The sequence below is a fragment of the Culex quinquefasciatus genome, chromosome 2 (genome assembly GCF_015732765.1).
Source record: "Culex quinquefasciatus strain JHB chromosome 2, VPISU_Cqui_1.0_pri_paternal, whole genome shotgun sequence".
NCBI lineage: Eukaryota > Metazoa > Arthropoda > Insecta > Diptera > Culicidae > Culex > Culex quinquefasciatus.
In genome coordinates, this window is record NC_051862.1 from 48,804,766 (window position 1) to 48,818,855 (window position 14,090).

Here is a 14,090-nt window from a genome sequence, read left to right on the forward strand (position 1 = left end):
TAAAATTTCGTCTTTGTAAAGCAGCATTTTTCCCTTTCCAATAATTCTGACGAATTGTTCGCTTTTCCCTTCTTTTCAAACCAAGAAGTTTGAAAAAAGAAAATCAAGTGCACGCAGTTTTTAAACATGTTATTAGCAAATTTGCAATTAAAAAAAAACCCAACTTTTAGCAATTTCGCTGTGAAACTGCCTTCTTTTCCTTACCAAAAATAACATAATGAAAAATTAATACCTTCCAATACCAGTGCTGAAAAGTTCTACTTTTCAGCACTGAAATGGGAGCTGAAAAGTTGAACTTTTCAACACTAGTATCGATAAGTAACAGTTTTCAATATTTTTTTGTTTTGCACGGTGAATTTACTGACTACATTTTTTTTTACATGAAAGAGGCGTTTTTTGGAATTGCAAATTTACAACTCGTTCTGAAAAAATATTCTTTTTGCAACTTGTTGCATAAACTACTATTTCCTGTCATTCAAGAGTGACGAAATATCCTACTCGTCATAATCAAAAATAACAATGCTAAAATATGCATTACAATTTACAGTGCTTATTTGTGAGCTAAAAAGTTCAACTTTTTTGCACTTTTATCGAATAGTAATACTTTTCGACACAATTTTGGATTTTTTTGCCTTTCTTACTAAAGAAAGGTATAGGTTTTACTTTAAGCCAGGACGTCATTTCCAGCTTCGTAAATATGTCGATTCAGCATGAATTTTAAACCGAAAAATCGCTAAAAAATCACACTGCATCGATTTTCGACGCTCTATCGATTCACCTTGATAGAACTCGTCTATCTCGAACCCTCGAATTTTGAGAAAATAAATTCCGTGGAGGTCGAGTGATGTTCGTATGTGGTAAAATTTTGCAAAATTTTGTGTCGCGCCGTTCTCAGCTCCCATAAATCCGATTTCGATTCTCCTAAATGCAGATGAAAGCTAGTGTGCTGAACCTGGGCGAGTTGCCGCGCAAATTTCGAATTATCCATCTGTTTTCGGATGCGGCCAGACTTTTCCAGAAAATACACAGTTTCCAAATGAAAATATGGTCCAATTTTTTCATTTTCATATCTTTATTTATCTCAAAAATTGCATTTTTCGAGCTCTACAACCTCCCAAATTTTCATCCAGATTCATAATATGGTTCTGGAGTTAGAGCCGTTTGATTGACCTACCATAAGAAACAAAATCCCTAAAAAAAGGTAAAAGCCCACCTGGTGACCTTCGCCAACATTTTTCATTTCTGATTTTATTCGAAATTTCTTGCTACATTCATAGTACAGACCATGAGTGAGCATCTGAAACAAATTTGACATCGATCGGCAATCCCGATCAATTTTAGAACGATTTACTTTTGCCTTTCTTACTAAAGAAAGGTATAGGTTTTACTTTAAGCCAGGACGTCATTTCCAGCTTCGTAAATATGTCGATTCAGCATGAATTTTAAACCGAAAAATCGCTAAAAAAATCACACTGCATCGATTTTCGACGCTCTATCGATTCACCTTGATAGAACTCGTCTATCTCGAACCCTCGAATTTTGAGAAAATAAATTCCGTGGAGGTCGAGTGATGTTCGTATGTGGTAAAATTTTGCAAAATTTTGTGTCGCGCCGTTCTCAGCTCCCATAAATCCGATTTCGATTCTCCTAAATGCAGATGAAAGCTAGTGTGCTGAACCTGGGCGAGTTGCCGCGCAAATTTCGAATTATCCATCTGTTTTCGGATGCGGCCAGACTTTTCCAGAAAATACACAGTTTCCAAATGAAAATATGGTCCAATTTTTTCATTTTCATATCTTTTATTTATCTCAAAATTGCATTTTCGAGCTCTACAACCTCCCAAATTTTCATCCAGATTCATAATATGGTTCTGGAGTTAGAGCCGTTTGATTGACCTACCATAAGAAACAAAATCCCTAAAAAAAGGTAAAAGCCCACCTGTCGTCACTTGCGCATTGGAAGCTAAGAATTTGTACGATTAAAAATATTCGATAGGTGAAAATTGTGTTTTCAATTTTTTTTAGAAAACACATCATTAATAATACCTTGCTTTCATCATAAGATTTTTTGTATCAAGTCGATGTTGTGAATTGAGAGAAGTTATATTCTTTAGTAAGAAAGGCTCTATCTCACCCCTAGTGGGATTAAATCGGGTTTTTGGTTTTGAGTTGACCAATCACGCAGACGTCAAAATAAATTGGAAAAAACATGTATTTCACTGAAAAAATCTTTATAAAAATGCTTTTTGGAATTGCAAATTGTTTTGTTTTTTTTGCGACTCGTTGAAATTTTATTTTTTTCAACACTCGTAGTGTTTATTCAACTCGGCAGAGTCTCGTTGGATAAATGTACGACTCGTGCTGAATGAAAACGAAACTATTGGCACTACGCCCCCCGGGGCATGGCCTTCCTCTAACGTGGGATTTCTGCTCCAGCGCCTCTGACGAGACAGGAGAAACCGGGACCGACGTTTTACTTCACCATCCGATAGAAGCTCAGTGGATAAGGCGGGAATCGAACCCGCGTCTCATAGCATCATCGGGATCGGCAGCCGAAGCCGAGATGGGCTAGAGAATCATTCCCTCGAGGTTCATTTGCAAAAATAGTTCATCCGTCAAAACAAAACAAGTGTCGACAACGGGAATCGAACCAAAGACCTTTGACAGACTAACCCAACGACATAACTGCTTCGGCCACCACAGTATGGTGACGTGGTCTGATGTCGATGTGTGACACTTGTTGAAGATTTCTTGTTTCAATTAACGAATGAACACATTTGTTTTGATGGTGTGAGTTGGTAGCATTATTCCCTCGATTTTGGCCCTGATCCCTCAATAAATTTTGAGAGAACGATTCTCTCGACTGTAAATTCAGAAAAGGAAAGAAAGGATCAACAGACGTTTTTATGCGCGAAATTGACGCAAAATGCGTCCAACAAAATCAATTTAGTTAATCTAAAACAAAGGGATTTCGCAGTCCCATTAATCAAACACACATCAGATTACGCGATCGCGTTGATTGGACCTCCCCCGGTACAATCGTATTAAGTTATTAGCCCCGTCATCTCGTCAAATTCGTCAAAACTACTAGCACTGCCAGCTACTAAACCAGTTATGGCACCAAAATCCAAATCTCGACGCAGATTCCCACCGCTTTTTCGAGTGGAAACCATACAGGCAGTGAATCAAAACTAATTAATAATTTCACACCGTTTGATTCGGCTGCATTTCGGTTGGAGTCTGGAGGCCTTTCCTTCAACACTAATGTTCGACGGGTAGGGATGCTCTTAATGGGTGGATTTCTGGGGTGACGGTTTATTGGAGAATTAATTATCACCGATCGGAAGCATAAACAAGAAAGGCACCACAGTCAAGTCTTGGGCTCTGGAATTGGAATCGCTGTTGGGTGGGCTTTCTCACTCGAGTTTTTTTTTTCTCAGGGTCTCAATTTTTTGGCGGAATTTATGAATGGAGGCCTAGAAAGTCGCGTCGAATTTTGTTCTACCCAGGTGGCGAGGCGCGCGCGAGTTCCCCCGGAAATTTATGGGTCGGTTCCGCTGTTTTGATACAAAACGGACAAAAATTAAAGGAAAACAGCTACGGACCGGTGTGATGGGACCACATGGGCGGCTCCGGGTGGTTCCGTTTTCGGGGGTCGGATCTCTCTCTCTCTCTCTCTCTCTCTGGGACATGTGAATTGCAGTTTGGGGGCCGTAATTTAGCGCATTTTAGGTGAACCTACACCGTGGTCAAGTGCGCCACGAACGCGGTCCGAAGCAACATAAAGTGAGACGATTTATGGAATGGGCGTCTTTTTCTGAGGGGAAAAATTAATTAAATTTCGAATGGCTTTCAGAGGTGGGATTGAGGAGTGACAACGACGAGCGATTTATTGACCAGGAAGAGGTTAATGTTAATGTTAATGTGTGTTAAAGGGACATATATTTCAACAGTTTTGTCTTTACGGGAAGGTCGTTAAAATTCATGTTAAACTCTCAATTTTAAACCTTAATGCATGAGCTAATCATTTGAAAAACGGAAATAATCTAATCAAGAGGCAAACATTTTCGGTGCGTTCTCAGCAAATGCCGAAAAGAAATTAATTTCCTAATCAAATTATGCTCCCTCCCAAATCCTTTCCTTCCTGTTCACCATTATTGGCATTTGAAATTCCAGGACCAACATAAAATATACACAAAAAAAAATCATCCTCCCTCCAATCCCAAATACACACACATGTCCCTCCAAACCCCCTGAACAAACAAAACTTACTCACATGACGCCACTAGGTCTGGGTCGTCGCAAATCCCGACATCCTTCTAAATCAAGGCCTCGAGCCGGCAGCAAAAAAAAAAGATCCGACAATATGTTCAACTCCTCATACATTATGGAAGCCGGAGCAGGAGCCGTTTTTCGCTGCGATCGCCTGGGGCCAAATTTTTAAAAACCCATCCAGCATTTCCGGCGCCGCTCTCAACAACGGAAATCTACTCCTGGCGAGTTTGTTGCTGCATACGGCTGGGGTGTAGTTTTGTAGTTCGTGCGAACCGTACCTTTTCGGTGAGGAGGAGCGCCGCACAATGAACAAACAGTTCAAATTTTAAAACAGTCGCCTCTTCGGCAACATTGAAACATATTGTTAATTATTTGGCCAGCGTTTTGTGCGAGATGAATTCAACGAGATCGACGTCGATTCTCCCGAGGGGGTTTGGAATGGGTAATCTCAACTGCTAGTCGTGGAATTGTTTATCTAGGGGCTTAGCAGGACTGGGTCATGGATTCTGATTATACATACCCCCTAGTTGGTTGTGCATTGAATAGGGGGAATTCAACTATTTTGCCATAAATTTGGTTGATGAAAGCACCCGCTGATTGTGCTGGGTGGGGACCGCCATCACGGGAATCTGGAAGTGGATCTTCATTTGAATATGGGAGGAGGAGGCTTACAAATCTTTAGATTATTTGTTTTTCAGGCTTCGTTAATAAAAATTTAAATCCTTCAAAAAGTATTTGAAATTTCTTGGAAACAATTTACAGAACTGTAATGCTTTTTGAACTTTTAATTCTCGGAAATTATAGAAATTTAATGAATTAATAACTTACTAGCGATCTCTTGGCAGAAAAAAAGTACCTAATTCTAAATCTAAGTAACATCGAAACAAAAAGTATCAAAAAATACTTTTTGCAATTCCGTCTTGAAACTTCCTACTTTTGCTGTCATTCTCGCGTGACGAAACAGCCTACTTTTATCTACTAAAAATAACAGAATCGAATAGAAACACATTTCAAAACAAATGCTGAAAAGTTCTACTTTTCAGCACTGAAAAGTATGCTGAAAAGTTGAACTTTTCAGCACTGGTTTTGAAAAGTAATACTTTTCAACATTTTTTTGATTTAAACGATTTATGTACAAAATACATGAACATTCGACTTATAATTTCACTCAATGGGTGTTTTTCAGAAATGCAAAAAATGTTGTATGGAAATCGTTGCAAACCTTGATTTTTTCAGCACTTGTCGTATTTATCCAACTCGGTGAACCTCGTTGGATAAATGTACGACACGTGCTGAAAAAATCTTTTTTTGCAACTTGTTGCATAAACTACTATTATACATCATTACAGATATGCTACTGTCAAAAAATAACCAAATATCTATGAATAAATGACTTTTTTCTGAAGTTCAACGTCTTTTCCAATCTGTGGTTCCAAAATTCAAAACTTGTTAAAGGTTTTAAAATACTTTATTTGAATAAAAATGCACAAATAAGCGTTAAACGATGTATTATGAATTAATTACAATCGTTTTTATAAGTTTTCTCAATGAAAGTTAAAATTTTTGTAATTTTGTTTTGTCCCTTGATTATTTGCGGAAATTTTAAGAGGGGGGATTCTAGAAATTAAATTTGCGATGGCCTTATTGTTTTAGTAAATTGATATTTTATATTTGTCTACTATTATTTACATCCATTTTAAATAAAACTAAAAATTGCAAGAACTGTTTTTATGCATTTTGTTCAATTTTCAGTCAAAATAAATCAAATATAAAGCCCACATTAAATTTGTAAAAATTCTATGTTCTATGTCATGTTTATCATGTTGCGAATTGTTTCCAACAATCGTTTTAAATGAGTTAACAATCATGAAATTGTTAAATGATTGAAAATAAATAAATAATAAAACACTTCTTCAAGAAGGATTTTCATAATAAAGATTTTGGTTCGAAAACTATTTAACTTAAGTGTTTTTAGCCTTTTTGAAATGTTTGGCTTGATTTTAACCCTAAAAGAATATGTTGAACACTTAAATACCCAAATTTTCTCAAAATACCGTATTTTTTCGTAAATACTCTAATTTTCAAAACTTGCAATTTGCAATATGCGTCATTTTACATGCTTTTTAATTTTTTAGGGTTTTTTTTTTGAAAAGACTAAAATTTTCACAAATTGCAGTTTTTTTCTGGAATCCAAAAACAAAATTTCGCTTCCTTTGATACCCATATTGCAAATTATAAAAATTTCAGTACGATTGAAAAAAAACGATATTTTGCGTTTTTTTTTTTTATTTTTTTTAAACTCTATTAAGGCCGTTGCAAATATTTTTTGAAGTTTATGTCCCTCGGCTCTGACCAAAGTCGAAGAGGGGTGGGGGGGGGGGGCGGTCAAGAAAATAAATAAAAAAAAACAATAAAAAATAAAATTACAAGCCGAGGTTTCAGCATTTGGATGAAAAAAGTGTTTGAAAATGCATTTTACACGCGTTCAGTTGCTTTCCAATCATTAGTTTTTTGAATATCGATGTATTGACGGAATTTTTTTTTTCGCGAAAAAAATACTTTTTGTGGTATTTCATGAAAATTTAAAATGTTTTCAAAGGAGTTCAAACATGCTAAACATGATTATAAACGCAGGAAAATGCATCTTAAGTTGATTAAACTTAAGTTTTCATTAAAATTTTGAAGTTTTCCAAAAAAAACTATTTTTTTGCCCCCTGATTATTCAGGCCGACTTTGAAGGGGGGCTGACATAAACTTTGAAAAATATTTGCAGCGGCCTAATGTGCAAAAGCAAACAAAACATCACTTCGGTTGCAAATTAAGAAAATGTGGGTACTTTCGGAAAAAATACGGTATTTTGTGAAAATTTTTGTTTTTTTTTTCAAACAAAAAACACTATAAATATGGAAAAGCAAAACCAAATTTCGCTTCGCTTGATACCAACATTGCACATAATGAAAATTTGAGTATTTTCGAAAAATACGGTATTTTGGGAAAATTTTAGTACTTTCCAAAAAAAACTCTGTATTATTCTGTAAACAATTTCGAGTACATATTTTATTTTGGAACTTACTACATTTAAAAATGTATATGCTTAGTAAAAGCATTGAAATGTAACATGATATGGTTGAATTAATCGATTTTATAAAGATTTTAAAAATGAGTCCATTATTGGCGATATTATTATCGCCGATAGAATTATCGAAATAACGATAGAATAGAAAAAAGTGGTTCTAATTATTTTTTGTTAAAGGAGATTTATAACCAAAAAAAATGTAATGCTCTAAAGAATATAAAAATCTTTTTTGATGCTTTTGGAAGAAAAAAAACAGCACAAATGAAAAAAGGTTTTTTGCCTTCCTCGCTGAGGTAAGGCTATAATCCTGCTCCAAAAATGAACTTTTTATTTTAAGCTCGAAAACCCACCTTGATGTATACATATCGACTCAGAATTGAAAACTGAACAAATGTCTGTGTGTATGTGTGTGTGTTTTTTTTTTTTTTTTTTTACAAGGTCGGAATCTGCTACCAGACACCTGAGAATTCATTTCTCAGGTAGTGTGGGGTTGGGAAAACAAAAGAGTTTTCCCGACCCACTAAACCAGTCCTTGAACGCCGTGCCCTTTTCCCCCCGGGACCACCTTTCGGTATAACTTTCGGAGGGTTGTGTGTGTGTATGTGTGTGTGTATGTGTGTGTGTATGTGTGTGTGTATGTGTGTGTGTATGTGTGTGTGTATGTGACCAATAATGTCACGCAGTTTTCTCAGCACTGGCTGAACCGATTTTGACCAAACCAGTCGCATTCGACTTGGTTTAGGGTCCCATACGGTGCTATTGAATTGTTTGAAGTTTCGATAAGTAGTTCAAAAGTTATGTATAAAAATGCGTTTTCGCAAATTTTCAGAAGTTGAATACATGGCTGATATTTATGTACTTTTTTGTAGCTGGAACTCACTTAAATGTATGTAAACAATGTCCGGATCCATCATCCGACCCATCGTTGGTAAGGTAATCGAAAGACCTTTCCAACGAGTCTACATTATTGATAATCTGGCAACCCTGTCTCGAGTTCTGACCACTTAAGTGATATTTATGCACTTTTTTGTAGCCGGATCTCACTTAAATGTATGTAAACAATGTCCGGATCCATCATCCGACCCATCGTTGGTAAGGTAATTGAAAGGCCGAGTCTAAAACATTGAAGATCTGGCAACCCTATCTCGAGTTCTGACCACTTATGATGCAACTTATGAGCCCTTGAGTGATATGTGTGTGTTTTTTTTTGTATTCCGGAACTTAACGAAATTAGACGAAATTTGTGTCCAAACCCATCATATCACATATCACCCATTGTTGGAAAAGAGTGAGGAAGGCACCAACCACATAGGTGGATTAAGTTAGTTTTTTTGGTATCACTGTTAAAATTGGTGAAGACAACTAGAAATCGATTGAAGTTTTATATAAAACACTTTAGAAAATACCATTTGTATTTTTAACATAAGATTTTCTAAGCTATTTTACAACTTAACGTTGTGCGAAATTTCCGTAAAATATGTATTTTTAGAAACATGGTCCCCGCAAAATTTTCTGTTTTTAAGCGTGAAAAATCGCTAATCCTATTTTTAGATCGGAAAATTCTAGATTCCTGGCATGTTTTTGACTGTTTTTAACGATAGTAAAAATTTCAAGTGTTAGCAGACTGGAATCGATTGGAATAATTAATTGTAAATTTATTTAAAGATAATTTTGAATTATCTGAAAAAGATGATATTCAGGTTAAAAAAGTGTCTAATGTTTATTTCAATTTAGAATACCTACCACCGTATAAACCCAACAATCCCCTACAATCCCACCGGTCGTCACCAGGTTTTGCCTATTATTAGGGCTCCAACGGGGGATTCTCGAAATTCGCGACGGCCGCGAAAGTCGCAACCGCCGCCCAGCATCCAAAAATGGGTGTTATTATAAGAAGATGAGGCGGGCTTTCTCCCATACGACGAAACCCCACCTGGAGTTGGGTGATCATCAGCAGCCTCAACGGCGGCGGCGGCAGCGATTAAGAATGGTGAGCAATTACAACCCAGATTGAAGTCGGCATCCTAGCGATGAAGACATTAATCAAATTTCTGCGCGTCTTTTGTTGACCCCGCGCATTTTGTGTATACTTTTGGCAACCTGCTGCGGGATTGAATTGAGACTTCGTTTTTTTTCGGCATTTCTAAGCTTCAAGAGGTCACTGTACGTACCACCTTGCGCGGGATTAATTCGATTAGAATTGAGCGGTAATTAAGCCCGGCCGGGCATGGCCAAAGACGGACCATTACAGTTTTTTTTTGGTGCTGAAGTTCGCGGTTACGAAATCCTTCGACATCTGCAACTTGTAATGTTGACATGCGGCGACATCCATTAATGTTGACACAGGTGGCACACCACTTACAATACGGGGAGTCCGCAGACCAGCTATCTATCACAATTAATCGACTATTTAAGGCTGAGCGAACGCGCGCACGCGGCTTAAGCCAAAGAAGCCTTCCAAAGGTGGAGTGCGGTGGTAGCAGCAGTGATTAAAATTAATGTACCTCTCTCTCCGGCGGGTCGGTGGCTAGTTCATTGATTTCAGTGTCCTCCCTTGACGACTTTCCTACGGGGCAGAGGTTCTCAAATCTACTATTTCTAAGTAATTTTAGATTTACTTACTTACTTGAATTAAAACAATTGTAACAATATTCAAATTTAGACTTATTATTAAATCTTCTGTTTTTAGGTTACTCGAAGTACCAAAAAACTTGACAACCACTGCCCCAAAAAACATCCAGAACTGACCAACGAAAAAAAGCCCACAAAATTCAACCCAAAAACGAGATACGACCCGTCCGATAATCCGACGGTCTTCCTCGGAGATGTTTTAGGTTTCCACCGAGAGTGAGCGGAGGATTCCAATTACATAGGATCAGACAAAACCTACCTTCTCGAACGCGCAACAACGACAACCAGAAGGAAATTTATCGTTTTAGCTTCCGAAAACTCGAGTTTTATGTGTTTCCCTGAATTGACTACCTCCTGTCATCAGCCATTGGTGTACACCCGCCAAAAGGTGGTCCCTCAGCGCTATTACGGGGGGAGTTCAACACGTGGTGTGACGTGGCTAACGGTCCACAACGGTGGGATGCATCCAGATTTTCGGAGGGCGCTGTTTCTTATCTTAATGTTTGAGAAGCGTAAAATTGTCTTCAAATTGCGCTTACCTGATAACTTCTGCCGAGATAAGTCAAGGCACAAGAGACTGTGCTGCCTTTCCGGAACGTTTTATACACATCTTTTTTCGGGGCTGAAAAGCCCAGCCGTAAATTTGTTGATGGGTAATCCATCATTTTAATGGTTTCCTTCGCCCGATGAACTCTTTCTTTTCTGTCGTTGCTCTTCGGTGAGCCCTTTCTCCACCTGAGAGAGCAAAGTTGACTTCACGTAATCCGCTGCCACATATATTGTGGGTGCAAAAGATGAATGGAGTGTGTGTCTTCCGAAAAAAAAACTCCGTACCCTTTCGACCCGGGCCTTATAGTTTCTTATCAGCAATCTAAATTATCCTTTATGATGTCCCTGAAAGCGCTAGCTGGTGTCGTTCACGGGGAATCTTTTGTAAAAGGACACCACCGTTGTTGACTTGCTGGCACAGCACCCGTTATAGAAATTTTTATCACCCCTTCTTTTATTGAGTGGCAGTTGGCACCGCTCACGAGCCGAGAGTGCAGGTTGTTGTGGGATGTAAATTTGCCAAGAATTTTGTAGAATATTTGGAGGTGCGAAATAAGCTTGTCTTCCCCAGGAAGAAAGTCATTCGTGAGAACTAAATTTTTCTCAAACATCACTAATTTCATTGAAATTTTTTCAATGAAATTAGTGATGTTTGAGAAAAATGACAGTCAATATAAGTGACATAATGATCAAACTTTGATTATCTCAAAAAGTAAAATTGGACGAATTTTTCCCAAGATTCAAGAAAAAAAAACGAAAAAAAACATTTTTTCAATGATTCGACTGCTTATTTGAAGTTCTTTTGTATCCTTCGGATTATCGAAACTTTAGATAACATTCCAACGCCCAAGGCTCCAAAAAAGTTGGAACGGTAAATTCAACTCGCTGGTTCTCGGGCCTAACTCAACCAATCAAGATGATTCTTCTTTCCAGTGATTCGTTAGGATGTCTTGATGGTTCTAGAACTTTGCCGAACTTAATTTGATCAAATCTGTAATTTTTGCGATCGAAAACATCGTTCCAAATTTGAAAAATTTGAAATTTGATTTGAAGATTTGATCAAATTAGGTTCTGCAAAGTTCTAGAATCATCTAGACATCCTAACAAATCACTCTAATGAAGAATCATCTTGATTGGTTGAGTTAGGCCCGAAAACCAGCGAGTTGAAGTTACCGTTCCACCTTTTTTGGGAGGCTTGGGCGTCCGTGTAAGTTAGACATGCGTTGGGCGTTCCAGTGATAATCGAAGCTTTAGATAATCGAGTATAGACTGTAGTAAACCGAATTTTCTAACAATAAAAGGTAGAAGGAAACTACAGATAAGTGTACAAATAAAAAACTCAAAATTTACAGAGTAGAGTCACTAATTCGACCTGCATGTTCGCATAAATGTCTCAAATGCAAAAAGCAAGCTGAGAAAATGCAAGGCCCGCTTGTACCACCCATAAGACTACGTGTCAAAAAATAGAGTTTTATCGAGGTTGCTAGAATAAAATACCAATTTTAACTTTTTATTGCAAAATAAACATTGTAATCGACAGGAACATTTTGAAAGTTTCAATTTTCTACAAAATAAAATCACAAAATTCAACTGAGTTAGTTAACTCAACTTTTAATCCCGCGGTAGGCGCCCTAAAAATTCTAAGTGTCAATACGAATATTCGGCGCCGTCGCTTCGTGCCATACTCTCGTACACTTCGGAGCCCAGGGCGGCGAAGAAATTGTAGATAAAAGAAAGAAACTAGTGGTTGGTACGAGCAATAGTGGCCGACAGCTATAAAGTCAACTTCGTTAAATTAATTCACTCACGTTAGGCAAATGTCCCTATATTGCACCTAGTTCCAACATTGGACCTAAACGACAAAATTATGTTGATTTCAGAGACGAGATGCGAAACTCGATAGACGGTGGGTCTACGAAACGTTATTTTTACCAATCATTTTGCAGAAGTTACTTAAATGTATTTGGTTAAACATTATTGCAATCTTTAGCAGCCCTAATTAAAAAAATTGCTTCAAGCACAAGGTGTCAAATGGTAGGTCCAAAATAGGAAAATAGTTGTCCAACGTTTTTCTTTTAGGTCCAATATACATCCAAAAACTATTTTACATTTTTAACTTACCAATCTAAAGTATACTGTTTCATCGAGTACCTACTATTTAAATCAGTGGTGCCCAAAGTTTTTGATTGGCGGGCAAACTCGTATGAACTTGCAGGCTAAAAGTGGAAAATTATTTATAAAAAAATTAAATTACGCTATTTTCATCTATAAAACTAAACAAAATTCCATCAGCTTATTTTTGTTGCAAATTTCAAGTATTTGTTGGCCATTTTCGTCATTCCAAAAATAAATAAATTCAATAAAAAATATTTATTTTTTCTAAATAAAAGAGTGTGAAAAGGGGTGAAGTTATATTACTATGGATAAAGTGTAAATTATGATAATTCTTTGTGAAGAGACACATAAAAAAATCCTTTTTCAACTCGCAATAATTTTCTTTATTTTTTTCGCTGAGACCTTTGAATAAGATATTTGTGTCATACATGAAATAAAATCATAAATAACAACAATTTTACCTAACTATAAAAAAAATCATTATTATTAAACAATTTTACATGTCAAAGGGTCAAAGGGCAATTTTACGTGACCATTAAAAATAGGTCAGCGAGCCACTAAAATCATTTGGCCCGCGGGTCATAGTTTGGTCATCCCTGATTTAACTAAAATGATTTTCAATGTCGTCCCTTTTAACTGGATTTTTTTTTCGGAGTTTACAATCAGCAAATCGCCATTTGATTGTTATTTATATTCTTTTACTAAAAGTATTTTTCGGAAAAAAAACTTTAATATTAACTTATTTCAAAACGAAACAGAATATATTGATCAAAAATGGTCTATATGGCAAAGTGTCCTCGAAAAATTATGTTTATTCTATCAATGTCTAGCTTTTGTATCAACAATCCATTCAAATTCAACATTTACAACTATTGTAACAAGTTTCTGAACAAGTAACAGCGTTTTGATAAACTTTGGTTAACAAAAAATTATTAAACAATTGTTTTGTACTACTTATTTGCCAAATATTCGAATCAATTTAAATTTCGTATACAGTAAAGACTCGATTATCGCATCAGAAAATATTTACTTCAGATAATCGAATCTCCAAAAAAAAAATTTGGTCATTTCAACAAACAACCATTCAAACTTGACTAAATGGGGTCGCGACCACGAATTTGATGCAAATATACGAATACAAATTTTTAGATTTTAAAAACTCGAAAATTTATTTTTTGTTTGTGATTCGATTATCCAAATTCCTATACAAACCTTCGGATAATCGAATCTTCGGATAGTAAAGGCTTCGTATAATCGAGTCTGGACTGTAATTTTCAAAAAAAAAATAAACATAATTTCATTTAAAAAAAAATAGTTTTACACGGAGAAAAAAGTGTTCCCAAAATCGTGAAAAAAAAAGTTCATGAAAATGGGAACCACGAACAAAGTGTTCAAATGGTACGATTTTCAAAAACGTATCATGCGATTTGAACACTTAGTTCTTG

The 14,090-nt window shown here is 36.4% G+C and overlaps 1 protein-coding gene across 6 annotated transcripts in view; it reads left to right on the forward strand.

The window, feature by feature from the left end:
- Positions 1–14,090, forward strand: part of LOC6046760 (transcription factor AP-2-epsilon) — a 287,781-nt gene that overhangs the window by 234,307 nt on the left and 39,384 nt on the right. The gene's annotated exons all lie outside the window — the stretch shown is intronic.